Below are 27,565 nucleotides of genomic sequence, written 5' to 3'. Positions count from 1 at the left end.
TGTGTAAGGTTTGGTATAGCATAGTCAATCCACAAAACCTAATCAGAAAATGTGCTGCATGCAACATTCCGACCCATCCACAGTGTGCTGAGGTAATACAAGATTTGAGAAAAGATACAAGAATTTTTTGTTCAACATGTCTATCATGGATAGACAATGTTATTAAATCAAGATTGAATGTACAAATAGTTGAGGATGAAGAGGAAGAGGAAGAAGAAGAAGAAAAAGAAGAAGAGGAAAACGGAAGAGAAGTAAACAAAAATGAAATGACAGAAAAAAATAAGGAAAACAAAGAACAAGATAAAGTATGGATGCAGAGATACTCATTGATACTACATATGAGGCAATAAAGCAGCATACCTACGAAGAAATAAATTACGATATGACAACAGAAAAGCAAATCCCGAAGAGGCTCTACCCAGATCTATACAATGACGGGAAAGAGGAAAAAATAGACAAGAAAGACAAAATCTGCAACCTTTTGAAAAGAGGGAATTGCAGATTTGGAGAAAGATGTTACTACAAACATCCTAAGATATGTCAAAACTATGAAATATATGGTAAATGTGCATACTTAGATGGATATGGGGATGATTGCAGAGATCTGCATCCAAAAATATGTAAAAACCTAAAAGAAGGAAAAGGATGTAAGTTCGACAAAAAATGCAAATATATGCACCCTGTAGCCATGAATCATAATCAAATAAATAACCAACCAAGTAATAAAATCCAAAATAAGAAAGAAACAAATAAAGAGAGAAATCAAGAATATCAGGTAAAAGAGAAAAGCAAACCACCAATGAGATATGCAGAGGTGTCAGCAAAAAATTTCAAAGCATCAGCTCCGAAATTATACCCAAGAGATAATAACTGTATTTATTATGCAAGAGGATATTGCAGAAACGGAGAAAATTGCAGATTCAGACACAAAATGAATAATTATGATGAAGGAAGATCAAATATTATGGAAAAGTTGGATTTTTTAATGTCAGAATTTCTGGAAATGAAAAAAAGAACAACATACCAGAACAGGAAAGAGACATGGGAAAATCCTTATTACTACCATTATTAAATGCAAAGGAGAAAACACGCAAACTATCATAGTGATGAATGCGCAGGGTTTAGTTACGAGTAACTCAAAAAGAAAAATAGAGTACTTAGAAGAACTAACCCAAAATGAAAAGAAAATAGATATAATGAATATAAGTGAAACCTGGTATTCCCAAGAGACTGGGAATGATGATCAAATAAAGGGTTCCAAACTTATAGATCAGATAGAAAAAATAGGAATCAAGGGGAACCGCAATATATGGGAAAGACAAAAACAAGGAAAAATATATGAGAAATATAGTAACTCAGAATGTGAACTAATAGCGGTAGAATTTGAATCTGAAAAATTGATGAACATAGTAATATATGACCTCCTAATACTAAGAGTTTGACTTAATAATTGAAAAAAATTGGATGATATATGTAGAAATCACAAGGACTGGACTATTCTCCTATCTGGTGGGGACTTCAACTTTCCTTTCGTAGAATGGAAAAGAACGGAATAGGAGATTGTGGTTGTACTTATACATATAAAAAAGAGAGTAATAGTAGTGCAGAAGATAAGAGGCAATTTGAAAAGCTATTAGATATGCTACTAGAATACAACATTCAACAAATAAATCACCTGCCAACAAGAAAGGAAAATACTTTAGACCTAGTATTTGTGAACGAGATGAATTATGTTAAAGAAATAATAGTTTATAATGCGAATATTTCAGACCATAATGTCATAGAATTAACAGTTCATTCCAAAGCAAGTGAAAATAGAGATAAGCAAGAAATGAAAAAGTGGGAAGGATATGGAAAATACAACTTCTACAGTAAAAATATAAAATGGTCAGAAATTAATGAAGAATTTAAACAAAGATTGGGATAACATTTTCGTAAGTGATGACATAAGGGTAAATACGGAGATATTATATAAAAGATTGGAGAAAATAGTGGAAAAAGAAAAATTATACCGAAGAAGAAAAGTAAACATCATTCATGCATACCAAGAGACAGAAGGATCTTGTTCCAGAAAATCAGAAAGTGGAAAAAAGGTCTTGCAAAAGAAAAAAATGCATGGATTGTTATAGAACTAAAAAGTAAGATAGAAAATGCAGAACAAAAGATTATACAATCAAAAGAAAATGAAAAAACGGGACTTGGAAGAAAAAACCCTATTAAATATCAAGCAAACCCCAAACTATTATACTCATATGCGAAGAAGATGAATAAAAGAAGAATAGAAATAGGCCCTCTGAGAATTGAAGGGAGATTAACGAATGAAAAAAAGGAAATTTGCAACATACTGGCAGAACGATATAAGAGAGAATTCACCCCTAGAATAGATAATGAAGATAATGATATAGAAGTAAGGGATGAAAATAGTGAATATTTAGCTGACATAGATATTAATGAAGCTGATATTGTGCAGGCTATTAATGAAATTAAAAATGGAGCTGCTGCAGGGCCTGATGGAATTCCTGCTATTTTGTTAAAGAAAGTAGTTCATTCTATCGCAAAGCCACTTGCAATATTATTAAGACAAAGTGTAGATACAGGCAAGATTTATGATGAGCACAAATTAGCATATATTACCCCTACTTTCAAAAGTGGATCAAGACTAGAGGCAAGTAATTATAGGCCTGTGAGTCTAACATCACATATTATGAAAGTGTATGAAAGGGTAATGAAGAAAAATATTATGACAAACATTTATAAAAAATAATTTGTTTAATAAAGGACAAACATGGTTTCGTACCCGAAAAAGTACACAAACCCAACTGTTAGTCCACCGTGAGAACATATTCAAAAATATGAAAAGCGGAAATGAAACAGATGTGGTTTATTTAGACTTTGCAAAAGCTTTTGATAAAGTAGACCATAATATATTAGCGAAGAAAATTAGAAAACACAATATCGTGGATAAAGTAGGAAGATGGTTAAAAGAATTTTTACACAACAGAAAACGGATAGTTATTGCAAACGACGAGAAATCGGATGAAGTCAAGGTAATATCCGGTGTGCCGCAAGGTACGGTGTTAGCTGCAATACTGTTTGTTATTATGATTGAAGACATAGGACAATAATGTGAAGGATTCGGTAGTGAGTAGTTTCGCAGATGACACAAGAATAAGTAGAGAAATTACTTGTGATGAAGATAGGAACGCTCTACAAAGAGACCTTAACAAAGTATATGATTGGGCAGAGGTAAATAGGATGGTATTTAACTCTGATAAATTTGAATCAATAAATTATGGAGACAGAGAAAGAAAGCTATATGCATATAAGGGACCTAATAATGAGACCATCACAAATAAGGAAGCAGTTAAAGACCTTGGTGTGATGATGAATAGGAACATGTTATGCAATGATCAATAGCAACTCTGTTGGCAAAATGTGAAAGCAAAAATGGGAATGTTGTTACGGCACTTCAAAACAAAAAAGAAAAAGCCTGAACAGCATGATTATGCTTTTATAAAACATATGTTCGTAGTCACTTGAATATTGCAATATGATATGGTACCACACTATTAAAAGGATATTGCACAAATAGAGAGTGTACAAAGGTCCTTTACAGCTAGAATAGAAGAAGTTAAGGACCTAGACTACTGGGAAAGACTACAATTCTTAAAATTATATAGTCTAGAAAGGAGAAGAGAACGCTACATGATAATTCAGGCATGGAAACAGATAGAAGGAATAGCAGAAAATATCATGGAACTAAAAATATCAGAAAGAGCAAGCAGAGGTAGATTAATAGTGCCCAAAACTATACCAGGAAAAATAAGGAAGCACACAGGACATTAATCTACTACGCACCAGCATCGATAATGCAGCGTCTATTCAATGCGTTGCCAGCTCATCTGAGGAATATATCAGGAGTGAGCGTAGATGTGTTTAAGAATAAGCTCGACAAATATCTAAACTGCATCCCAGACCATCCAAGATTGGAAGATGCAAAATATACCGGAAGATGTACTAGCAACTCTCTGGTAGACATTAGAGGTGCCTCACACTGAGGGACCTGGGGCAACCCGAACAAGATGTAAGGTCTGTAAGGTAAGGAGGAAGACGCTTGTCAGTGGTGGTGTTGTCGAGACAGGGATTGAGTCTCTCTCTCTCTCTCTCTCTCTCTCTCTCTCTCTCTCTCTCTCTCTCCCCTGAGGAGGCCCCCAACCGTTTTTTCGTCTTTTCCCTTTTTATTTCTTTTGACATCTTCATTCTCTGAATGTGGTAAACACATCAGAATTCCCGGTTAGTTTAATAATTGGACGAAAAATTTTTATGCAGTTTAATGATAAAAGGTGAAGAGTTTATGGCATTAATGAAAAGATGTTAGTGATAATTATGATTATAATTCATTAACAACTAAAGTGTTTTCTCGATGATGTGAGAGTCTATCATTCATGAGGAGTAAAATGTTATTGTGGTCCATAAGTGTGCCAAGATGAAAAAGGTAGTAGGTGGGCTGATGTGGACCTCCGGATTGAGACCAACCAAAATAGGCGAATTGTTGGGTAACGCTCCCTTTTCATTTCCCAGGTAGAGGCCGGAGTGGACGTAGCTTTATTGGATCCGGACAACTTCCCGAATGGCTCTTTTTGGAGAGTCTGGGCTTGCTATCAAACTGCAACCTGAGCGCCTCAGTGGCGTGATCGGTATGGTCTTGGCCTGCCACCTCGGTGGCCGCACGTTCGATTATCGGGCATTCCGTTGGCCCTGTTGCTGAATAACCATTGGTTCCTTGCAACGTAAATACACCATACAAACAAACAAACTGCAACCTGACATTTCGCCGTGTTTGGCGCTCTCATTCTGTTAATTCTCTTGTCTCTCATATATTCCCTTTATCTTTTATCGATTTTCATTTGGGTTTTGTGTTTCTGCTTATTTTCCGTTACCCTCGTCAAATGTTTGTGATCTCCGTATTTTTTCCCATATTTCACTTCATTTTATTTTATACATTTTCCTTTCTCACCTCCACATTAATACTATAAAACTTTGCCCTCTGACTCCAATAAATATGTTTTTTTTATCGCTTTTGCGATAATAATCGAGACAGAAGAACTACTCTAGCATTTAATTGTTTTTCGTGCTAATCATTGGCACCCATTAACCTCCCACTAATTGCAAGATACTGTTATTTGGTGAAGAGAAGAGGAAAGCGCTCGGAGAGAAAGAAAAGAAACAACTATCTCTGGTTTTGCTGATTTAATTCCTCACCTTTTTATCGTCTTTAGGAGTTTTTAGTATTTAGAGAAGGATTATTTTCCCCTCGGTATTTTTTCTCTTCAGCTTTCACGGTGTCCGGTGTAACGTCGCAGTGAATATAAGGAATCTTTTATTTAATTTTTTCATTGTGGGAGTCCTTTAAAGGTGTCTGTGCCTTTTGCATTTATTTTTATTATTATTAGATGTATTAGTTTTTGTTAATTGAATGTCCCCTGCCTGTTAAATGTGTCTAGTATTTCGGTTTATCAGGCTGAGGGTTCTTTTGTGTTACGTATTGCTTTTCAATTATATTTTGTTTTGGAATATGCTTCCAATTCGTAAAGCATATATTAAGAAATTAGCATTTCCTGTACGTGGAGGGGCGGGGGGAGCGTTCCGCATAAGGCAGACTTTTTATTTTTTATTTTTTATTTATATATTATATATATATATATATATATATATATATATTATATATATATTTTTAAGGAGAATTGGGGAACCGTTTCCATTAAAGTTTCATGTAACACTTACCCTCGTAGATGACGCATCTTTGTAAACATACACGCCCCGCCCCCCCCCCCCCACCCCCCCCCCCTCTCTCTCTCTCTCTCTCTCTCTCTCTCTCTCTCTCTCTCTCTCTCTCTCTCTCTCTCTCTCTCTCTCTCCCCCCTTTTTTTGAAATCCGGTTTGTTATCTTTTCAAGTGACTATGATCAGGTCCAAAGTCCCTTTGCTCTACACACCGCCTCTTTTGGATGCCAGCGTACAATTTGATTTTGAGAGGCATGATATCTGGGATCGACGGAGTTTTATGGCCTTTTCTTCAGTTCGCGCTCTCGTATTTGAAGGAGTTTCGTTTTGCAGAACCCCAGACAAGCGAAATTTAGTTGCTATTGATTACAGGCCAGGTACTACTGTCATTAAATTTTATAGGTTAGGTACTTTGGTATTTATTACTTTTAAGAATATGTCAGGAATTACTTTTGAGTGTTTGTCAGGTATGGTTTTCAATTCTAGGCAAGGTAGCGCTTTTGAGCAGAGGTCACGTAATGTTGACGTTGCTATAGGTTAGTTATTGCTATTGATTTTACTTCAAGTAGTTGCTTTTAATTGCTGGTCAGATGTTCTTCTTTGACGGAATTAGGAAAATGCAGTGTTTATGATTATCAGACGTGGATAGTATTGTTAATGTGTAAAGAAGAAAAGTTGAAATAAAAAAAAAAGTCGGTGTTGATATTTATGAATGATAAGGAAACTAAAGACAAAAAAAATGAAACTTCACTCTATTATGATTAAAAAAATCGATGGGACAGTTTGGAATGGTAATGCCGGTATATTATTTTTATTAAGAAGTACAAGAAAAGAAATCGAGCTTCGTGTGTTCAAGTTTTAATAAAGAAAGATGGAAAATAATAATGATTAAAATTCAGATGTTCACATAATAAAAAAAGGAAAAAAGATAGTGGTTGCTCTTGCTCGAAGATATATGAAAAATGTGTCCTAAGAAACAATGGGAAACTGAGAATGGAAGTGAAGTTTCCTTACGGATATTTGGAGAAAAAATACTAAAGGAAAGTCAGTGTTAAATCTTTCTAAGCAAGGAAAAATATAAAGAAAATGAAAGCATAAGTGTTAATTATAACATTCTAGGAGTAAAAAACAAGTATTTTTCATTGTTCATAATTTACCCTTAATAATAAAAAATGATTTTGCCCTAATATTCTTAACATGAAGTTGAGTGACTATTCTGCGTTTCATTATGAAGTTGTAAAGTAGTTTTAACAAAAGTGATAAATTTGATTCAGTCCTCTACAGTTCGTAATGGTGTTTAGACATTTAGAAAATTGATACCATGTGATATTTCACCGAGGGAAAAGTTTTAACAACACCGCAATTAAAACTACCTGTCTTATAAAATTATGTGGATGAATGAAGCGATATATAGAACACTAATTAATAATAACTAATAATAATAATAATAATAATAATATATTATTACTATTATTACTACTCTTATTATTATTATTATTATTATTATTATTATTATTATTATTATTATTATTATTGTTATTATTATTATTGTTATTATTATTAAACTAAAAATAGTAAGAATAATCTCGAAATAAGTTTAATTTGTGAAGTAAGCTTCTGCAGAGTAAGGTGCTTGTACGTGTGAAATAAGAACTGACAATGATAGTATGAAAACTGACGATAATTTAATAAATAGATAAATAAATATTAGCAAGAAAAAGAGTAGCCGATGATGCCTAAAGTAGCCTTACAGTATTTCGTAAAGCTGTAACTTTTGACATCGATAAGTTTTCATTATTATATAATAATTATTGTGTACTGCCACTAGGGCAGTTCCATACATTCACATTAAGAGGATTGAGTACCAGGGAATATATATAAATATTCAGGGTTACAGTTTCGGAAAGAATCTTATGAGCGAGATAAGTGAGCAGAATATTGACGTGCTAATGGTGGGCCCTTTTCCAACAGGCTTAGAGGTCTTTAAAGTACATAAGTAAATCATTTTTACCAAGTCTACAGGTACACTTACACTACGTCATGAACACCCAGAACAGTTGATTACTGTGTAGCTGTGGCTTTTGCACAGGCTTATATCCACACCCTCCTGCTCCTATTGAGAACGCTAGCAAGATCATGGAAGGAAGTTCTACTCAATATGGTAGCTGGAAACTCTCTGTACCATTCCAGAGAGATTTAGAGGTCGGTTCCAGATTTTACTCGATAACTTTGTCGAGCGCCTCTAACTAACTATGCAAATTGATCCTTCGACGTTAGAATCTAGCAGTACTATTCCTTATTTAAATGACCCCGAGAGGGACTCCATGTTTTTTGGAATTTCATCTCACAAAGGCGAAGTAGATGAACAAATCATTTTGTAAAGTAGGAACTACAGTAAAAATGATAGTATACCTTTTCACGTAAAAGGGAGGAGGAGCGCGTTATGAATATGTATGAATGTTTTAATCAGTTGCTGTCTGTGTGTGTGGGGTTGGGTAGGTTGAAAGAATGTATTTACATTTTCATTTTCCCCTGACAAAAAGGTTGAAATGTGTTGTCAACTCATTCATATGCACGTTTATGTGTTGCATATATTCATAGACTTCAAAAGACAAAAACAAAAAATAAAATAGATTCAAGGTTCCCTAAAAAATTTTGATGTACATAAAATAGATTCAAGGTTCTAAAAAATGCTGCTGTAGAATAGTTCCATCATTGATAATTAATAGGTTTGATCCCTTTCAAGTTCGAGCTAGTATTAAACACAAGAGGACGCGAAGACTGAACGGGAGCCTAAGAGAATGGAATAATTGGGATTCCCAAGGGGGAACTGATGGGAAGTCCCATCTGGAGAGTTGATAAGGAATCTCAGAATTGTAATTGTTAGGGAGTCTTAGATCTTAGAGTGCTATTTGATTGGGTGTCCCAAGGTCAATGAAGTTGAGATAGATGCTCAGAATGGGGCCGAGGAAATTTTGTGATGTGATGGATTTCTTATTCAAACAAGCACCTCACGCTCATTGCCCAACTGCAACATTGGTGGCAAAGCTGGCTTGGCTTACATAACAAGGTCCACGAGAGAAGCGGATGCATGTTGAGGCTGGGATAGAGGGCCGTGCAAACAAGCTGCAAAGTTATTTATAAAAATTATATATATATATACATATATATATATATATATATATATATATATATATATTATAAAATATATATATATATATGTAAATACATACACACATATACACACACAATCCAGTACTGTATGAATCTGTCAGTAAAGTGGGTAAGAAACCGATGCATGGTAAACTCAGTGGGGGAGACGGGCTTGGTGGGTCGGTGTCATCGCCCCATTGTTTTTTTTCATCTGTCCATCCGAATGTGGTGTTTTTGTATGGCAACACTGTGTCCCGGGCTTGAAATAGTTACGCTGTGTAAGTTTTAGGTAAATAAAGGATATCTGGTTGTACATTTGCAACTGAAAAGTGTTTTAATAATTTACTGTATGCGAATTACATCGTTAATATTCGAAATAGGATATTGTTGTTATTGTTGAATGTAAGCTGCCTTTTCGGGGTGGCGAATGGAACAGCCAGACGCAAATTCCATCAAACAGATGCTAAACCAAGTTACGTCATATCGTATCTGGCTGAAACGCACTTTATAAAAATTAACATTACATACTGATATACTTACATATAATGAAGTAATACGTTGACATCTTGCCGTAGTGAACAGCGAGAGAAGCAATTTTCCCGCCACTGCGTCTGGCTGTTCCATTCGCCACCCCGAAAAGGGAGCTTACATTCAACAATAATAACAATAACCTGTTTCGAATATTAACGGTGTAATTCGCATACAGTAAATTATTAAAACACTTTTCAGTTGCAAATGTACACCCAGATATCCTTTTATTTACCTAAAACTTACACGTAGCGCAACTATTTAAAGCCCAGGGCGCAGTGTTACCATACAAAAACACCACATTCGGATGGACAGATGAAAAAAAACAGAGTATAGGTAGTGTTGATAATTGTTCCTCGTGAGTGTGGTTGCAGGTCCGACTAGCGGATGGTATTACCGCTTTGTGTATTTACCGACAGCTAACATATAACTTGTGTATTTTATTAGTTCGTTTATATTGATCCATAATTGCGCTTCTTAATTTATTAGAGTACAGAGACATATAAAGTTATTTCAGGTGAAGTTCATACGTCTAATTCTTTTTTTATTAGATTTTCTTGATTGCAGTTGATGCACCAACCAACTTCCACCGGTAACCCGTCCCAAGCAAAAAAAAAAAAAAAAAAAAGAAGTCCTGATTCCAGGATAAAAGAAATTCTCCCAGCCGAAAAGCCAACAAATCCTATTCCTTAGCAAGTCAGCGTAGGTCGCCTGCCTGTCATATTGGGGGCGGAGACAGCGGGAATGGGGTAACCTAATATGGCCGCCAGTGAAGGAACGCGGTGAAATAATAAATTTATTATTATTATTATTATTATTATTATTATTATTATTACTGATGATGCTTTTGTAAGTTGTATTCGGTTATATAACACTGTTGGCGTCAGGTTAAACTTTTTACGTTTTATTTAAAAAAATGCAATATATAGGGAAAACTGTATATGTTGGTTTTCCACGAAAAAAATAACGGATGAATGAAATCTGGGTGTATGTAATTACAGCTAATCATCCCAGCAATTTTCGGGATAGCGTTAAGGCCGCCACCAGCTCTGAAATACAAACAGCATCGCCCTTATGGGTCTTAGGGAGTGGATGTTTCTCTTGGCGAGTGACCAATAAAGGCGAGAGTCGTCCTTGTCAAAATGAATGGAGCCACAAAGGCGCCTACAAGAGAGTATCGTCTAGTGCTGCTGGCTTCATTCATTTGTAGGGCTGTAAAAGTTACAGTGTCAGTGACCCGGTTTCTGTAGTGGATGAAGCGTCTCTCTCTCTCTCTCTCTCTCTCTCTCCTCTCTCTCCTCTCTCTCTCTCTCTCTCTATATATATATATATATATATATATATATATATATATATATATAAATAAATAAATCCTTTCATTCTATATATATATATATATATATATATATGATATATATATATATATATAAATCCTTCCGTTCTTTCTCACACATTTTATAATATATATATATATATATATATATATTATATATATATATATATATAGTTAGTATATGGTACTCTCTCTCTCTCTCTCTCTCTCTCTCTCTCTCTCTCTCTCTCTCTCTCTTTCCGTAATTCAATGAGGGGGGATCGTCTCTTTTTCCAGCTGCCATTCGTTCAGCGGTATCTCCCCTCTAAAAATTCAGTTTTGTCTCTGTATGAGGGAGGGTCTCAGCATAATGCTTGATTTTTACTCAGAAAATGAAAGGAATAAAAAGAATAATAAAAAAAACAAGTCCCTGGACGGCTGCTGTCTATCCAGAACTAAAACTGAGCTTGGCATTTTTCAAGTAGATCTCTTAAACCTTTGTAATCATCAGGGAAAAATTGCTCCAAAATAAGGTCAGTGTTTCTTTCTTTTGTAACTTTCAACACTGCAAAAACTTTTTTTATTTTACGTTTTTTGCCTTGTGGCATTTTCGGAGTTTACCAAAATTGCGTTTCTGATTTGAGAATTTTTTAATCTTACTAACATATGCTTATGCATGTACTAAACACATTCAGGCGAAGGCATGTCAATTGAATACACGTTTCATAAGCTATGCTACCAGATTGTCGTCATGTTAAAGTAGTCATCCTCTAGATTTAATTTCCCAGATATTTCCTCTTGAACGACAGACGGTCTTTACATCTTGTCAAGTGATCCTCCCCTAGGAAGGTTTATTTCCAGAATCCTTCCATGTAATAGGAAGGGTGTCCAATCCATCGGGAAAGGAATCGTATTAATCCTGTAACAGCCTCTCTCTCTCTCTCTCTCTCTCTCTCTCTCTCTCTCTCTCTCTCTCTCTCTCTCTCTCTCAGGGTAACTGCGTCGTCATTTTTTGTCCGTGTTCTACCTTTTCTAGTGAAACTGCTGAAAATAATCACTTAACATGCTATTTATAAAGGTTCAAATAAAGCAGTTTGTCACCGAAAGGAAATTATCAGTCAGACATTTTTTGAAATAGTCTCTGGAAGAAGCTTGTAACCTTCCATCTGACAGTATCCAGTGTAAACATTACTTCCGTGCATCGCGGTCATGTGCTCTTTTTCTTTATTATTTCTCTTCCATGTTCATCAAGTGTTTCCGATCCTTCCCCTGTTTCTTTGTTCTCTGTCCTTTATTCTTTTAACAGCCACTTACAGCAGCCCTTTCATTCGCTGTAGTACGTCTGCAATCTAATTTGTTTCTCTTTTAGCCACTGTCTGTACCAACTGTTCTCAAGGCCATAGTCATTTTGTTATCCATTTCAGTGCTGACATTATTTTTTACTTACTGCATTCGTATATAGATACGCTACTTCAATGAAGATAGTTATATAGGCAAATGTCAGCGCAAATTATTTTTTCAGGCTAATGTACTTAACATGAGAATGATTAGTGGTCGTTTTACTGATCATTAGTGATAGCCGGGCAAGGTCTTGAACTAGTAAAACAACCTTCCGGGATAGCAGCAAGATGCTGTGATGTGTCCATCTACATAGATATACATTACTTTCCAGTCAATGTGTTCAAGATAGGTTAAATTTAAATGAGTTGTCTGCAAAGTGAAAAGTCGGTTTGCTAAGATTTTCTTCCCTTGGTTGACGGTAGATTTGATAGGCATCAAGCGTCAAGGATTAAAAAAAAATTAAAAAAAGACAGTGAGCCTTATCACATCGAGGTTAGTCTACGGTGCCCGTTTTAAGTTCCTTTGTACGTTACGTTATTTGATTGCCAAGCCCCGAGTAATGATCGTGATGAAACAGAGGCTTTTTGAATCTGCTGAAAATGGGAAATGTTGATAAAGTTTTGATCGAGGGAGATATTAGAAATTGATATTTCATCAGATGAAATGTGTACGATTTTCATTGCAAAGGATTCACTGACAGTGTTGAGCTTGATCTAAACAGAATTATTAATGAGGAAATAAAAAAGTTGAGATTAGCCTGGAAATGAGGAGTATGTACAGTCGGTGGTCAGTAGTTGAACGGACGAAGAGAGGAAATACGTAAATGAGACAAGATCTTTATTTGAGGCAAACGGTGAGATTGAGCGCTACCAGCGGCTTTTAAAGACACGTTCTTCAGGCATAAACTGAGCTTTTCTCGTAGGCCCTTGCACTAAGCCATCTTTAGAGCCAAGGAAATGGGCAAGAACGACGAACATAAAATGTCCTAGAGAAGAGAAATTAGAGTAGAAAATGTTTTAACACAAGCGCGCACGCGTACGTTTGCATTATGTCCTTACTGGGTGTAAAGGCTTCTTGATCCTGTTTGTTTCTTTTCTTTATTGGTTGTTCGTTCGAATTGTTATTTTCTTTGCTCAAACGCACACTTCCATGGGCATTTGTATTTTGTATGTGCACCTGCAACTGTCCTCTGATCGTTACATAAATTTAGTAGAAATTTTGTGTTCACATATAAACATATACCATATATATGTATATATATATATATATATATATATATATATATATATATATATACACACATACATACATACATACATACATGTTAATGTAACTGTGCATATATGTATGTGTCAACAGCTATCCGTTTCCCGAGAAAAGATAAGCCACGGATCACTAGAAAACTTCTACATCACCTGCTACACACACCGATACAGAATCCCATCAGCAGTGGGTCTGACATCCCTATTTCCACTGCTATTCACTTATGTTTCGCACTCACTCCTTTGCTCTGTGGAGGTTGAGGCCCATTTTTTGTGTTTCGTTTTTTCATATCTATTCAGCTCTTCAGAATTTTCTCTTCCCCCGTAACAATTCTGCATTGTTTATATTCGGTTTACTAGCCTATCATCCTCCAGTCTTTCAACATGGGGAAAGCACGTCAGTGGCGTGGTCGGCTTGATCTTGGCCTGCCACCTCGGTGGCCGCGAATTGGATTCTAAGGCATTCCACTGGGGCGTCAGAGATGTGTATTTCTGGTGAAAGAAGTTCACTCTCGACGTGGTTCGGAAGTCACTTGAAGCCGTTGCTCCCGTTGCTGAATAATCACTGGTTCCATGTAACGTAAAAACACCATACAAACAAACAAACAATCAACATGGGGAAATCATCCCAAAACACACTGATCCAATCTTTCATATAAGAGGAATTTTTACCACTTTTACTTTCCTCCAGATTTCTTAGACATGCAGTTTTTCATACCCCTTATAATATGTGAACAGTTCATGTATTGTGAACAGTTCATCCCAGCAGCTCCCACTCTTTTCTTTTATTCACGCATCAGATTCCACAGAGCGTTTCTCTTCCATGGAGGAAATTTGACTCGACAATCACTTAGTGCAGTGAAATCTTGACTTCCGTAGTCCCCAACATTTTCCTAATCTTTTGCACACTTCCTGTTTCCTTCCTTGCTTCACCTATTCATTCACCCACACCTTCTGTCTCCCTGCCATCATCTGTTACACTTACTCTCAAATACCTAAACAAGACAGCCACTGCCATTCTTCCGCCATTCATAACCATTTTCATTGTTCCCTCCTCCTGGTTCCTATTTACGCTCATTGCGTTAACCTTGCTCACATTACCTCGCAACTTTTTCCTCGTGGAAAGACTTTGCAAACTCTTACACAAGTTCCCTTACCTTTGTAGATAATCCCGTACTTGTGGTTGTTTAATAAAACAACAATAATAAAAGTTCCATTAAAGATACTGCCAATGACACGGGTGGAGATTCATTCATTTGAGACTGTAGTTTGTTGTACTGAAACGTTTTTTTTTTGTGGAAATTGGCGTATCAAGAAACCAAACGTCCTTTAAAACTAATAAGGAAAAGGAAATAGAGCTGTATAGGGTAAGAAAGCGACGGGAAATGGGGTCCAGGCGTAAAGGAAGCAATAAATTAGAATTAGAATTCCCTAAATTGGACAATATCGACCCCCTATGGCTCGGTTGGAACTATTCAGACGTTGCGTGAATGATTGGGGTGAAATGAGGGCAAGGAAATGCCGGAGGGTTAACCGGGGGTTAATTAAGTGGAAAGGCATTTGTAAATGACCATCAAAAGCTTCGTGATATTGATGACGTCAGTCGGTTCATTGGAAAAGGTAATGATTCTTTTGCAAGGTTGCCAGTGGTTCATTATAGTTTTCCTTCACTATCGTTATGATTATGATTCACAATATATCAGTTTTTTTAAGAAGTTCCAAAGTATCTAAACATGAATTGGTTACGTTTAGAGGACGACGGTTAATTAGGAATAAAGCTTTTGGTGGCCTTCAGGCAGGAATTTTCAGTAATATTGCTAAGAGTTAGAAATAAATAGTGTAGGCACTTCGAGAGGTTTTCATTCATATTTGGGCACAACTTTCTCCACATCGGTGTTTGGATCACTTTGCAAAATACATCTTTGATGACTTTTGACCTGATGAATATGGAAGGATTCTTTTCGCCTCCTCTTGGTTATAACGAAATTAAGATGTAAATGTGTGTGCGTTATATTAACATCCTTGCTATAATTTATGTTGAATTAAAGAACATTAAATATTACTGTTTGTCTAAAGGGTTGAAAATGAGATATTATTCCCTTTAATGGTGGAAATGGAATGATAACTCAACTAAAGTGTGCCCCTTTGTTTGAGTAAATAATATAATAGGAAATGTGTTCCTTTGGTGGAGTAAATGAAATAATAAACTGTTTCCCTTTAGTTGCGTAACTATTATGAGAAAATGTGTCCCTTTGGTTGAGTAAATGGCATAGGTAATGATATTGTTTCTTTGATTAGAGTAGATGGCATAATGAAATGTTTCCCTTTGGTGGAATAAATGGCATAATAAAGTGTGTCCTTTTGGTAGAGTAAAAAGGTATTATAAATTATTTTCCTTTCGTAGAGTAAATGGTATAATAAGATGTGTCCATTTGGTAGAGTAAATGTCAATGTATCCGTCTGGTTGAGTAAATGGCACGATGAAATGTTTCCCTTTAGTAGAGTAAATGACATAATAAGATGTGGCCATTTGGTAGAGTAAGTGTCATAATAAAGAGTGTCCTTTTGGTAGAATAAATGGCATAAAGTGTCCATTTGGTCGAGTAAATGGCATAATATAATGTGTCCCTTTGGTTGAGTAAATGACACAGTGCATTGCGGAAAATTAAGAATGCCAGTGTAAGCAGAGTATTCACTCACCATGAGAAGTTTCTTCATCTTTTGTCAAATGTCGATGTTTATTTGCCGTTTTTAGGTTTGTGGTTCGTTGTGTTTCTCGAGATATTTGTCTGGAGTTATGACGTCTTGGCGACAATGAGAACGAAGCGAGAACACAGCAATGTGAAAATAATAGGAGCACTGCTTTGTGAAATGGATTCTCTCTCTCTCTCTCTCTCTCTCTCTCTCTCTCTCTCTCTCTCTCCCTTGCCCCATATTGCGTAACCAGTTTCAAAAGTGGAAGGGAATAGAAGGTGGCCGTTTGGGGTGTCACCGGTAAGTTACCGAACGCTGTGTCCGTTGCGGAGTTATTAATTTTCCTTTTACTTCGAACATTTAGGATAAATGATATATATACGAATCTGAAATAAACGAATGATAGCCAGGAAGTTTTAATGACAGTTCCATAGTCTGGAAGAAATTCAAAACTGGTAACGATCTTGAATTGCCTTTGGCAACTTTATTATTCACAAAGATATTTTTCTACAACTTCTTTATTCACAAAAATAGTTTTCTGGACTCCATCAGTCACCTACCAACATTTTTATTCGGCTGTTATGCAATATTATCGTAGTTTTCTTTTACCTTGAATTGTCTTCTGTTAATCCTCATACGCGGTAATTTTCGTTATCCACTGTCGTTTGTAAGGAGTTACAGATTTTGCATCTGTGCTTTGTAAGATTTCTATTTTTTATTTCAAATCCTCACAAAACCTCTTTCCCTAAGAAGAAGGTTTTTGTTCGTGATGGTAAACCTTTCTTGCTTAGAGTTATTATTAGAAAATCTTGACCTTGTAAGGAACTCTATATATTTGTTTTGGTGTGCTATAGGCTCGCCCTCTATTAAATGACGGTAATTTAATTACTCCTATTTAGGCTGTAGCTCAAGATTTTAACAAACATATTTAGATCTTTTAGTTAGTGCTTGGAAGGACGCTTACTAATGAAAGCCAAACGTCTCGGCACAACCGCGCACTTGACCGCTCATAAATCTTACAACAGACATGAGGAGTATGGTAAGATTTGCCGGAGGTCACCTTCCCTATATTTTTGGCGGGGTAAGATTTCCCTCTTTAATAAGTTCGTGGATTCTTATGTCATCGCTGATCTGTTGACATGGCTAAATCTTTTGAGATCCTCTTGCGCAAGGCTTTGTTAGCTGAGCTTCCTGTTTACGACTTTATTCCCATCTGTAAGATTTGAGACTTTCTCTATAAGAGAAGTCTTGTGCCTTTCGCTGGTAACTGGCGTTGCAACATCAGGCTCTTTCTTTGTTTCGAGTGGCGTCTGTGGCGGTTTTCTTTCTATCTTTTCTTTCTCTCATTTCCCATAAATATTCTTCACTTCCGTCGAATGACATCATATATTATTTTATCGTTAGGGAAGGTGACTTCTGGGAAATCTTACCATACTCCTCATGTCTGTTGTAAGATTTATTAATGGTCAAGTGTACTTGTTCCGAGACGTTTGGCTTTCATTGGTAAGCGTCCTTCCGAGCACCAACTAAAAGCTCTAAATTTGTTTGTAAAAACTTAAGCTACAGCCTAAATAAAAGCAATTAAATTACCCTCCTTTAATAGAGGATGAGCCTTTAGCACACCAAAACAAATCTAGCGTTCCTTACAAGGTCAAGATATTCTAATAATAACACTTTAATGTAGCTTCGCTTCAACCCGTAAACCTATACTCGTTTTTTTTCCATCTGTCCACCAGCTTGTGGTGTTTCCGTATGGTAACACTGCGTCCTGGGCTTTAGATAGTTACATTCAGCTTATATTCAACAATTATAATAATATTCTATTTCGAATATTAACCGTGTAATTCACTTACAGTAAATTATTAAACCACTTTTCAGTTGCAAATGTACCCCCAGATATCCTTTTATTTACCTAAAACTTACACATACCGTAACTATCTAAAGCCCGGGACGCAGCGTTACCATACGCAAACACCACAGGCGGGTGGACAGATGGATAAAAACAAAGTATAGTTATGATGCTGCACCGGACGTCTGTTGCCGGGTGCTGTCAGTCAGTCGTGGTGCAATTGGTTACCTGCCTGCGATATTTCTTCCCTCATCTCCACAGTGCATGTAGTTGGTTGTAACTGAGACTTTCTCATTCCTCTTTTCCTCTTTTGGCACACTCTCTGGGGGAAAGATCGATGTTAGAATCCAGGGATGCTGCTTAAATGTTGCATTTACTTTTAATGTATGAAGTTTCTCTCGCTGGATGTAGAAGTTATCCACCCGGAAACTAGGAAAATTGTTGTGTGAATATTCCCTCATTTTTCTCTCTTTCAGGAAAGTAACTTCCCTTAACGAGTTTTGTTCCAGACGCAGCAATTTTAGATTCTTTATTTTGCCTTCTAGCCTCTGTTATGCCTGTTTATGTTACAGGTTTTATGTTCCAATTTTATTCCCCGGCAGATGCAGATGTTGTGTTCATTGTTGTGAGTGGTCTGGAATCTCTAGAGCCAGAGATGTATTTCGCACTGTTTCATTTGTTTTGCATAAGAAAGAATATCTGTTGATTATTTGTTTCAAGTTGTTATTTGATTCAAGTTGTCTCTCTTTATGAATAGGGAGAAATGTTTCAGTTTGCCTCTCCTTGTATTTCCCTATCTGTTTTTTTATGCGGTATGCATATGTATATCCACGCACGTGGTTGTATGCTCAGTATATGCATGCAAATTGAGTGGACCAATTTGCATGTACCGTAAATGTTTATAAATGCATAATTGTATTTGATCAGTCCCTTTTGGATGAGAAACGAAAACTTTTTTTAATTCCTTTTCCAATGTATCTTGGCTCTGGTTTGAATTTTGGCAGTTCGTCACGATTGTGTACCCAGGGCGTCATTTCAGATTTTTGGGGGGCAGGGGGCCGGGGGCGGGGCAAAGACGGTTTGGCGAGCGAAGCAAGCCTAATCAGCTTTTGTGTGTGTGTGTGTGTGTGTTTTTTTTTTTCAATCCCCATGAGCAAGGTATTTAAGCAAAAATTATATACTCCCACTACTGTTTGTTTATCTCAAAATCACTGGTAGCTAGTAGACAGACAAGGATCAAGAGACGCAATATTTTCGAGAAATTTTATATATTTATGATTGCACATTTAAAAAAAGAAAACATGCTGTTACTGCTTGTGGCTTGGGGAGGGGGGGGGGGGACAAATTGAGCCTTTGGGGCGGCAGTTGACCCCCAGCCCCCCCAAAATTACTCCCCTGTGTGTACCCGGACAGTATTGAACTGGTTTTGGAATCTCTCTCTCTCTCTCTCTCTCTCTCTCTCTCTCTCTCTCTCTCTCTCTCTCTAATACTGATTGGCAGTGCACACGTGAATATATGATGCATACGCATATACGGAATCCCCAGAGCAAACGGAAGCACAGAAGTGTAATGCTCCAGTGGCTCCCCCTTTCTATTGGCATAGAGCCATAGAGATGTATCGCCAAGACCAGCTTTTTACGCAACATTGCCTCCTTTCTGGTTTCTCTCTCCTCATTTTCGTTCAGCTCGCTCGCTCTTCATTTTTATGTTTTATTTCGAAGGATTTGTTTTATGCTTTCCGCTCACTTTTCTTTTTCAGTGCATGGCGCAGTTCTTTGATTATTATTTGCTTAAGTATATCTTTGTTTAACCAGATCGCTGAGGTGATTAACAGCTCTCCTGGGGTGGCCCGAGGCATTGGATTTTTATCTACGTGGCCAGGAACCAATTGGTTACATAGCAGCGGGACCTTCAAACTAGTGTGGGATCCGAACTGCTTAGCGAGAAATGAATTTCTAATCACCAGAAATAAATTCCTATGGTTCCGCATTGGCGGTAACGGGGATTGAACTCGGGATACCAGATTATTTGGTGATTTTATTGTTTTGCTTTTGTTCTTGAAGATTCCTTTAGGTTCACTGTAGAAACCTTTAAGGTGACTTTAACATGAACGTTATTTATATTAGTGTTAGTTTTCTCCATTATATAAAGTATTTATTCGTTACTCAATTTCTTAAGCGCGGTTATTTTTTGCAGATTTTCAAGGGAATGCTCGAATTTAGTTGTACACAGTTTTTCATTCATTCATTTCATTTCCGTCTCTTTCCTTCCTCTCTTTCCTTCCTTTTAAGTTCTTCCTCACTCTTGTGACGCCCTCCGCTATCTTGAGGCAACACACAAATACGTTTGGTCTCTGGAAAACATAAACTTTCCTTTTTGTGAATGTATCAAGGCCATTTCACGACCGCGGCTTCCTTGTAAGAGCACTCTAGGGGCAGGGCAAGTCCTTCTCTCTCTTGAGACACTTTGTAACTTCGTGGTCATTTCTGCTCATTTCATGGGGAAATGGGAACCGTGATTTATATATATAAAATATATATATATATATATAAAATATATATATATATATATATATAGATATATATATATATATATAATATATATATAATAATATATATGTGTGTGTGTGTGTGTGTGTGTGTGTGTGTGAGTGGGAGAGAGAGAGTGAGAGAGAGAGAGAGAGTGAGTGTGTGTGTGTATGTTGTATATGTATGTATGTATTAAGATGTTCATATATCGTGCATTTACACCATACTCAATAGTATGCTTCTAAATTAATGTTATATTATATAGTAATTATATATATATATCTATATTATATTATAGGAATATATCTATATATATAATATATATATAATTTATAGCGCTTTTTCACAGAAAACCTTTATCAACTGAAATAAGGGTTTTTTGAGTTTCAATTTCAATTGATGGCGTAAGATAAGTTGTAAATATTAGGCGATGCAGTTCGACATTAAATGTCATTATCCTAGTGAATTAGTTGATTACAGTGTTTCGTTTTCCGGAATTATCTATCCCCTTATCCTTGTTAAAGTAGCAGGAGATAATGATCCTGTTTCTTGATAAGTTCTTAATGACTTTTTATTCAGATGGTGATGAATCTTAAGTCAGTCAATGTATTCACGGACTCGATGACCCCGATTCTTGGGAGATACGAATGGGTGCTGGCATGGCCATCATTATTACCGAGATGTTCCCTGGACCTTGCTTATTCTTCTCTCTCTCTCTCTCTCTCTCTCTCTCTCTCTCTCTCTCTCTCTCTCTCTCTCTCTCTCTCTCTCTCTGACTGACATCGAACCCTCTTTCTCTCTGACTTGAATCCTCTTGCCCTCAGCCTCTTTTGCTTAGTTTTGTCTTACTCTTTGCTTTGGCTTTCCTACTTTTTTTTTAGTTGGTTTTGTCTTTTGTTTTGTTATGCTAGATTTTTCAAATATTTCGTCTTGATTTCCTATTTTTTTTTAATTTCTTGTATGTTTCTTGATTTATCAAGAAACATACAAGAAATTTATTTAGTACATACTTCCAGGCATTGCTTATTGCTTTTATATATTTTAGAAATGATTATTTTGAACCACAGTAGATTTGCCTGTTATAATTAATGGGTTTAAAGACATTTAATAGGATATTTGTATATTACATACACAAAAAATTCTTCTTTCATTTGCCGCATTTGCGGGTTTTTGGAACTGCGTTCCATTTCATTAAAACGAATTGACGAAGAGATACCATAATAGTAACGCCAGAGTATGTTGTTAGATTAAATGATAGGAGAGTCGAGAAAAGATGTTTTTATTTGTCGTATGCTTGCATTATTCGTATCTTATCCACCTTCATTAAGAACCTGTAGCCGCTCGTACTGTATTGGTGAGACATGTTGCAGATTTATGTCAAGTGGTGTACTTTGTTCTCTTCTCTTCAAAGACTGCCTTTTCTTTTTAATGTGGAATACTTGCGTGTTCATAGACAAGATATATTTTCCATTCATGAATACATGTCTTAAAACCCTTATCTTATAGACACCGTTTTTATTTTCCTGTTGAGTATGTCTTATGAACATTATAATGTAAGCAAGTTTTTTCTCATCGTTTCATATAAATATTATCTTGTAAGCATTGTATCTTTTTTTTTTTGTGGTGTCGTATAGACCATATCTTATAGGCACTATTTCTATTTATTTTTATTGATGTCTAATCAGCAGCATCTCTTAGGCAGTTTGTATAAACAGTATCTTATTGGAACTGTTTATATTTCTGTTTATTTGTTTCATAAACATCACCTTGAAACACTGATAATTTTATTCATGTCTCATATCCAATGGTTTTATTTATTCTTATTTTTTATAAACAGTCTCTCTCTCTCTCTCTCTCTCTCTCTCTCTCTCTCTCTCTCTCTCTCTCTCTCTCTCTCGTCTATAAAAAATTAGAGCAGTTTAACGGATGTTTATCCTCGTAGATTTAGGAGCAGATGTAAGGCATCTTTAAAGCTCCATCCTTCCTTGCTTAGGGCGGCTCATCTTTTGTTTGTTTATGTACTCGTTAGTGTGTCTGTCACGACTACCTTTTCATCGTAACGCCTACACAGATTAAGTGATTCTGGTCAACCTTTAGTACAAAAATAGATCATCATACATGGTTGTGGATGAAGGGAGATCAGAATACCACCCACCTATGTGTTTGGTACAAAGGAGGACCGTCATGCACAGATGTGCGTGATGTCTGTCCGTCTCTCTGGTATCAACTCATGAAGCCCTTTTAGATATCCTCCGTAGGGGGTAGGGCCGTCAGTGCATTCTTTTTCGTCCATCTTTCCAACCTCTCTTAACAAATGTTTCATGGCAAGTGCCTCAGTGGCATGGTCGGTATGGTGCTGTCGTGCCACCTCGTTGGCCGCGAGTTCGTTTTTCGGGAATTTCATTAATGAGTGAGAGATGTGTGTTTCTGGCGATAGAAGTTCACTCTCGACGTGTTTCGGAAGTCACGTAAAGCCGTTGGTCCCGTTGCTGAATAACCACCATGTTCCATGCAACGTAAAAGCACCATACAAACAAACAAAAACAAATGGTTTCATAGTGCATCGCCGAGGTTTTCCTTTTGTTACACCTTTCAGACCTTTTACAGTTGGTTTCCGTTTCAGCGCTGAATGACCTTATAGTTTCCAGTGCTTGGCCTTTGGCTTAAATTCTAAATATATTCAAATCAATCCTTTTCGATATCATCAAGACTAGTGACTTTGTGACTTCGACCATGATCTCTTGCTCTTCCTGTTAAAGACAGCTGCCTTCGTAGGCATTAGCGTTTCACAGATACATTTCGTCAGGAGAAAATCACCAGAGTTAGTTATCTTTGCAAGAATCATAATGGGGTCTTTATCAGTCGGAATGTTCTTAGGCTGGAATTTGGCTGAGTCCATTAATGGAAATTTATAGAGCATCTCCTTTGAATGTGTCCACAACTGGAATAATAGTGGTGTTTTAGAATTGTAAGGCTTCTGAGGGCTGTATTTTTTTTTCTTTTTTCCAAACAAATTCCACTTTTCTGGAGAAAATCAGAGCAGTCTCTGTAATCCTTCTTGGGAGAAGCTTAGAGTGATTTCCTCTTTATGCTTCAGCTGGTATACTTTGAGTGAATCGGGATTAAAGCTTTTACAGTAGAAAGATGTACGAGAGGAGAGAGGAGTATAGTACAGTGAAAAAGGCGGAAAAGTAAAAGTGGAGGAGTGCTAAGGGTACTCGAGGAAGATAAAGAATAGAGGATAAAGTGGCAAAGATAGATCACTAAAGCAGAATCATGAGTGGAGTCGAAACGCTTTCAGGGTAAGAGTAGACATATGTGGATAAAGATGAAGAATCGGAATAGTAAATATGCATAGTATATAGTAAAATAGTTTAAAGGATAAACAAGAAGATTTAGAAAAATGTAATAGAAGAGAGGAAGAGTAAACAAGTAGAATAACGTCAGGTGAAGGTAGAACACAAATTAGATGTTTATGTGACCGGCATTTTTGCTTTCAAGACTTTGAATAGCATCCGTAATGTCGGCTTAGCAAAGACACTTCCTGGAAATCCCTTTATGTATCCAAATTCTTTTTCGTGTTTCTTTGTCGTTTTAAAATAAGACTCCGCTATAAATGTTAGCGGGACTTGTTACCATACTATAGCGAGTTTTTATTTTTGCTTTATATGCAGATAAAAACTTACTCGAAACGACAATACTTTTTGATATACTACTATTATTCTCTTTAGTAAATTCGTTGACAGACAGCTACAGGTTTTTATATTTTATTTTCTCAAACGAACTCCTTTGAAATACAGCTCTGTTTTTAATGTGATATCTTCCCGAACGAATTTGAAAAGAGCGGCATTTTTTAAACGTCTCATTTCCTCGAAGGAACTCACAGTGAGACTGCTCCATTTTTAATATTGTGTTTCCTCAAGCGAACTCATGATCTCCTGTTGTTTGTCTTAGGATATTTCTTTGATCCTTCCTTCCTTCCTTCCGATATTAATGGTAGAGAATTATCTTAATGGTTCCTGTCCTCCCGATCTCTACAAACTCCGTTTCAGGAGCTGACTCAGTTCTGCTTAGATCATTATTACAACTTCCTTTTTCTTCTCTTTATTATTGTGCTTGCGCGAGAAATTCTGCTTTCGTTCTTTCGCTCCTGGCGCGCTCCTTCTCCCAGGACGACGCGACGGTACGATAATTCTGATTAGCATTGCTTGCCTTGCTTATTGCTATTGCCGATACTTCTGCCAGCGAGTTCGGGAGCAAGTTGGTTTCCAACTTTTTGTTTGTTTGTTTATTTATTTTCGTGATGTGTCATCAGGATTTCCGTGAAAGTTCGAATTAACTTTCAGGGAAAGTGGGGCGCCGGGGTTTGGGGTGGTGGGGGTGGTGGCTGTGGTGTAAACGAGCGACGGTATACATCTCAGGGTACACCGGATTTTAATACAATTACTAATACTTACTTTATTTCGAGGTGCTTAAACTGATGTACTCGATTTTCATAAAGTTGCCTGTTATTATTATTCGTATAAACTCTTTTTTTCATGGGAATGTTATTTCTTCGTAATTCGAGAAGTATTTGAGAATATACTACTAGACGGTTGGATTATAGACGGAGAGAATATAATTCACAATTAGTGGAAATGACAGTTAGCTTTTTGAAGTGGGCACAAAAGTATTTAGGGAGACCTCCCTATCTATGACTGTACGATAAATACTAGCACTCTCAAAAAAAAAAAAAAAAAAAAAAAAAAAAAAAAACCTACTTCTCATACCCTGGCAGATCTGCCCAAGGTATGGGTCTCTGAAGCATGTTTAGCGGAGTGATTTCAGCAGCGTTTCATCGCTGAATTGAAAAATGGGTTGCGATTCCATATTATTTTTAGATCGTAGATACTGGTCTAGGTTTGGTGCTAACGTTGGTCTAAGACAATAACTCTCATATCTCTGAGGCAGTTTAATATCTTTGTGTGGAATGCAGTAGACGTAAGTGCAAAGTTGTGAGATGAGAAGATGGACTTTAAAAAGGTGTGGAATCATTGTTTGTAGAATATACAATACTGAATGGGGATAGTCTAAGAGAAACTGCAGAAACTATAGTAAATTCACATCAATCGTGCATGTGACTTATATTTCAGGAGAGATTGAACATACTTCCTGCCTAATTGAAAACGCTCGAGAGAGACTGAGAGTTTCCAGTCCTCGTCATTGGCTTATCAACAGCCAATCAGGAGTGTCGTATGGGGCTTGCTTAGACATCAAAAGCACGGCTGATGTGAATATACTATAGTAAGACGTCTGATAATGTGAGCAGTGAGCAAAAGCGATGTTATGATGCTAAATGAAGACAATGGGAAGAATGGAAGCGTTTGCTTTGATGATAATAGGCTTAGAGAAGATGTGGTTTATGGTATAGGTAAACAAAGAAAGTAGAAGATTGTGTGGAATATTAGGACTGTATGAAAGAATTGTTGAGCCATTGTGTGGATATTAGGACTGTATGAAAGAATTGTTGAGCCATCTCTTCCTTATGGAAGTGAAATGTTGATAGTGAGTGTGAATGAAAGTAAATATATTGAATCTGTCTAGATGATCTCTTTTCACCGTATGCGGTGTAAAATTATAGGAACAGGTGAATAAGGAGATAGGTAGAAGTGGTAAAAATTTGGTTCATGTCGAAGTACGGATCATAGTACTTTGATAGGATTTGATCTTGTGAGGAGAATGGAGGATATGCATCGAATAATGTACAAATAGAAATTTTAGCATGGGGAGAAAGAGGAAGATCTATAAAGTACAAAATAGATGGAGTTGAAGAAATATGCAAATGACCGAAGGCCTTTGTGTACAGAAAGAGTGAGAGTGCATGCAGAATGGTGATGAGTGGCGCATGATGTGTAGGATGTGTAGTGTGTTCGTGTGTACCTGGTATGTTCTGTGATTGGGTATGCACTGGCCTTAAAAGTGAACGTTTTCTGAAAGGGGGTTAATCCACAAACCAGTTGTTCAAGCATAAATGTGATAGTCTTGTGCTGCTACTTTTAGTCTTTTGAAGCAACGTAATGTTGAACTTTGAGTTGCTTCAGCAGACAGGTAGTAGCTCAAAACAGTGAAAGAAACAGCACAAGACTAATCACATTTATGCTTGAACACACACACACACACACACACACACACACACTATATATATATATATATATATATATATATATATATATATATATATATATATATAAATGTTTGTGTGTGTATATATATAAAGGGTTCTTTCTTTTACATAAATATTTTTACTTTCCAGATTCTTCAGACTAGCAAACACGTGCGTGCGTGCGTGTGTGTATGCATGTATGACTTATAGAGCAGAAATAATTTTTCATACCCGATTCTTCAGACTAGCAAACATTTTCCTTACCCTAACTCTAAGAGTGGAATAACGTATGCGTTACTTATGCGTGGCTGTCTTGAGTGATGTACAATATTTCTCACTGGCCTGGAGCGTCCTTTGCTGAATATTCGTATCTTACATTTACTCGTGCGAAAAAATTTACGCGAGTTCCCCCTTTCGGAATAAATTAGGTACCTTGATCTTTTCGGTGAATAATGATATGCACCAAGTGTTTGTGCGGAGTTGTTGATGATGCGATATATCATCTCGAGTGTAGAAATGTTTCTGGACCCTTATCTTCTTCTTTTCTTCATCGTCGCCATCAAGGCAGCAACATTAAGTTCAAGAGCCGCAGTTCAGATGATCTAGGTTGATTTATTATCGTTATAATTATATGGTAATTATTATTGACAACCAGAATAAAAAAAAGTCCAAGCTGGTAGATAAATGACATAACTTCGAATAATCCTGTGTGTTTGAGCCCCCCCCTCCCCCTGATGTTGCTGTTAAGCTCTGTTTGTGGAAGGTGGAGATATCACAGGAGGGAAGGATGGAGTCGGGGAGAGGTGGGGGTGGAGTAGTGTTGGGGGGTTCGAACAAGTCTAGCCGTTCATTACCAGGGAGGAACCACGATGGGTTAAATGGATACGATGTGAATGTGTTCGTATGTCTCCGTTTAATTGAGTCTGTTCCGGTCTTTCTTCCTTATCTTGTAATTTATTTTCTCACTCTATAT

The 27,565-nt window shown here is 36.7% G+C and overlaps 1 protein-coding gene across 1 annotated transcript in view; it reads left to right on the top strand.

Annotated features, from left to right (window-relative positions):
- The window catches only part of LOC135224862 (metabotropic glycine receptor-like), a gene marked incomplete at its 5' end in the record, with an annotated part of 348,032 nt that overhangs the window by 48,191 nt on the left and 272,276 nt on the right, over positions 1-27,565 (top strand). The window lies entirely within an intron of this gene.

This window comes from Macrobrachium nipponense, chromosome 12, assembly GCF_015104395.2.
Source record: "Macrobrachium nipponense isolate FS-2020 chromosome 12, ASM1510439v2, whole genome shotgun sequence".
Taxonomy (NCBI): Eukaryota; Metazoa; Arthropoda; class Malacostraca; order Decapoda; family Palaemonidae; genus Macrobrachium; species Macrobrachium nipponense.
This window is presented reverse-complemented; position numbering and strand designations above follow the sequence as displayed.